The 3311-nt window shown below is 42.8% G+C and overlaps 1 non-coding gene across 1 annotated transcript; it reads left to right on the plus strand.

Moving 5' to 3' along the window:
* Positions 1-2969: 2969 nt before the first annotated feature.
* Positions 2970-3077, plus strand: LOC112773542 (small nucleolar RNA R71). The gene has a single exon (XR_003188088.1). It is a non-coding gene; the product is annotated as a small nucleolar RNA R71 (small nucleolar RNA).
* Positions 3078-3311: the final 234 nt, after the last annotated feature.

A 3311-nucleotide genomic window follows, 5' to 3' on the forward strand; every position in this document is an offset into this window, starting at 1 on the left:
TCAATTGAACTGGCTTGTCTCTTGAGTCAACTTTCCATTGGGCTCCTTCCACACATATGTCTATGAGGACTTGGTCCAACCTTTGATCAAAGTTGACCCTTCTAGTGTAGAGGCATGCGTTTTCTTCCATCATTGGCAAGTTGAACGCCAGCCTTACATTTTTTGGACTGAAATCTAAGTATTTCCCCCGAACCATGGTAAGCCAATGCTTTGGATTCGGGTTCACACTTTGATCATAGTCCCTAGTGATCCATGCGTTTGCATAGAACTCTTGAACCATTAAGATCCCGACTTGTTGAATGGAGTTGGTGAGAACTTCCTAACCTCTTCTTCGGATCTCATGTCGGATCTCCGGATACTCATTCTTTTTGAGCTTGAAAGGAACCTCAGAGATCACTTTCTTTTTGGCCATAACTTCATAGAAGTGGTCTTGATGGACCTTTGAGATGAATCTCTCCATCTCCCATGACTCAGAGGTGGAAGCAATTGCCTTCCCTTTCCTCTTTCTTGAGGTTTCTCTGGCCTTAGGTGCCATTAATGGTTATGGAAAAACAAAAAGCTATGCTTTTACCACACCAAACTTAAAATGTTTGCTCGTCCCCGAGCAAAAGAAGAAAGAAAGAAGAGGAAGAAGAAGAAAAATGGAGGAGAGGGAGAGAGGTGTGTATTCGGCCAAGGGGAAGAAGAGAGGGTTGTGTTGTGTGAAAATGAAGAAGGAATGAGGGGTTTATATAGGAGTGGGGGGAGGTTCAGGGTTCGGCCATTAGGGTTGGGTTTTTGGGGAAGAGAGTCATGAAAAGGTGTGAGGAGGAGAGAAGAAAAGGTGGGGATCCTGTGGGGTCCACAGATCCTGAGGGGATCCTGTGGGGTCAAGGACTTAACATCCCTACTCCAATTAGGCGTGTAAAATGCCCTTAGCATGCATGTCTGGCGTTAAACGCCAGCTTGCTGCCTGTTTTTGGCGTTAAACGCCCAAATGTAGCCTATTTCTGGCATTTAACGCCACTTCCATGCTCTGTTCTAGCATTAAATGCCAGTCTGGTGCTTGTTTCTGGCGTTAAACGCCAGCTTGATGCTTTTTTCTGGCATTAAACGCCAGTTTGATACTTCTTACTGGCGTTTAAACGCCAGTAAGTTCTTCCTCCAGGGTGAGCTATTTTTAATGCTGTTTTTCATTCTGTTTTTGATTTTTCAGTAATTTTTTTGTGACTCCACATGATCATCAACCTAAAAAAACATAAAATAATAATAGAAAATAAATAAATATAATTAAATAATGTTGGGTTGCCTCCCAACAAGCGCTTCTTTAATGTCAATAGCTTGACAGTGAGCTCTCATGGAGCCTCACAGATATTCAGAGCATTGTTGGAACCTCCCAACACCAAACTTAGAGTTTGACTGTGGGGGCTTTGGTTGACTCTGCAGTGAGAGAAGCTTTTCATGCTTACTCTCCATGGTTACAGAAGGAGATCCTTGAGTTTTAAACACAAGGTTGTCCTCATTCAGTTGAAGGACCAATTCTCCTCTATCCACATCAATCACAGCTCTTGCTGTGGCTAGGAAGGGCCTTCCAAGGATGATGGATTCATACTCATCCTTCCCAGTGTCTAGGATTATGAAATCCGCAGGGATGTAAAGGCCTTCAACCTTTACTAACACGTCCTCTACTTGTCCATAAGCCTATTTTCTTGAGTTATCTACCATCTCTAAAGAGATTCTGGCAGCTTGCACCTCAAAGATCCCAAGTTTCTCCATTACAGAGAGTGGCATTAAGTTTATTCCTGACCCCAGGTCACACAGAGCCTTCTCAAAGGTCATGGTGCCTATGTTACAGGGAATTAGGAATTTACCAGGATCTTGTTTCTTTTGAGGTAATTTCTGCCTATCCAATGCATTTAGTTCATTGGTGAGCAAGGGAGGTTCATCTTCCCAAGTCTCATTACCAAATAATTTGGCATTCAGCTTCATAATTGCACCAATGTACTTAGCAACTTTCTCTTCAGTAATGTCTTCATCCTCTTCAGAGGATGAATACTCATCAGAGCTCATGAGGGGCAGAAGGAGGTTTAATGGAATCTCTTTGGTCTCTAGATGAGCCTCAGATTCCTTTGGTTCCTCAGAGGCAAGCTCCTTATTGGTCACTGAGCATCCCAGGAGGTCTTCCTCACTAGGATTCACGTCCTCCTCCTCCTCTTTGGGTTCGACCACACCAAGTAAGGTAATGGCCTTGCACTCTCTTTTTGGATTCTCTTCTGTATTGCTTGGAAGAGTACTAGGAGGCGTTTCAGTGACCCTTTTACTCAGCTGGCCCACTTGTGCCTCCAAATTTCTAATGGAGGACCTTGTTTCATTCATGAAACTTAAAGTGGCCTTAGATAGATCAGAGACTATATTTGCTAAGCTAGATGGATTCTGCTCAGAATTCTCTGTCTATTGCTGAGTGGATGATGGAAAAGGCTTGCTATTGCTAAACCTGTTTCTTCCACCATTATTAAAGCCTTGTTGAGGCTTTTGTTGATCCTTCCATGAGAAATTTGGATGATTTCTCCATGAGGGATTATAGGTATTCCCATAGGGTTCCCCATGTAATTCACCTCTGCTATTGCAGGGTTCTCAGGATCATAAGCTTCTTCTTCAGAAGATGCCTCTTGAGTACTGTTGGATGCAGCTTGCAATCCATTCAGACTCTGAGAAATCATATTGACTTGTTGAGTCAATATTTTATTCTGAGCCAGTATGGCATTCAGAGTATCAATTTCAAGAACTCCCTTCCTCTGAGGCGTCCCATTACTCACAGGATTCCTTTCAGAAGTGTACATGAACTAGTTATTTGCAACCATGTCAATGAGTTCTTGAGCTTCTGCAGGCATTTTCTTCAGGTGAATGGATCCACCTGCAGAATAGTCCAATGACATCTTTGATAATTCAGACAGACCATCATAGAATATACCCAGGATGGTCCATTCTGAAAGCATGTCAGAAGGACACTTTTTGGTCAGTTGCTTATATCTCTCCCAAGCTTCATAGAGGGATTCACCTTCCTTCTGTTTGAAGGTTTGAACATCCACTCTAAGCTTGCTAAGCTTTTGAGGAGGAAAGAACTTGGCTAAGAAAGCCATGACCAGCTTATCCCAAGAGTTCAGGCTATCTTTAGGTTGAGAGTCCAACCATATTCTAGCTCTGTCTCTTACAACAAACGGGAAAAGCATAAGCCTGTAGACCTCGGAGTCAATTCCATTGGTCTTAACAGTATCACAGATCTGCAAGAATTCAGTTAAGAACTGAAAAGGATCTTTTGATGGAAGTCCATG

The sequence above is a fragment of the Arachis hypogaea genome, chromosome 18 (genome assembly GCF_003086295.3).
Source record: "Arachis hypogaea cultivar Tifrunner chromosome 18, arahy.Tifrunner.gnm2.J5K5, whole genome shotgun sequence".
Lineage (NCBI taxonomy): Eukaryota > Viridiplantae > Streptophyta > Magnoliopsida > Fabales > Fabaceae > Arachis > Arachis hypogaea.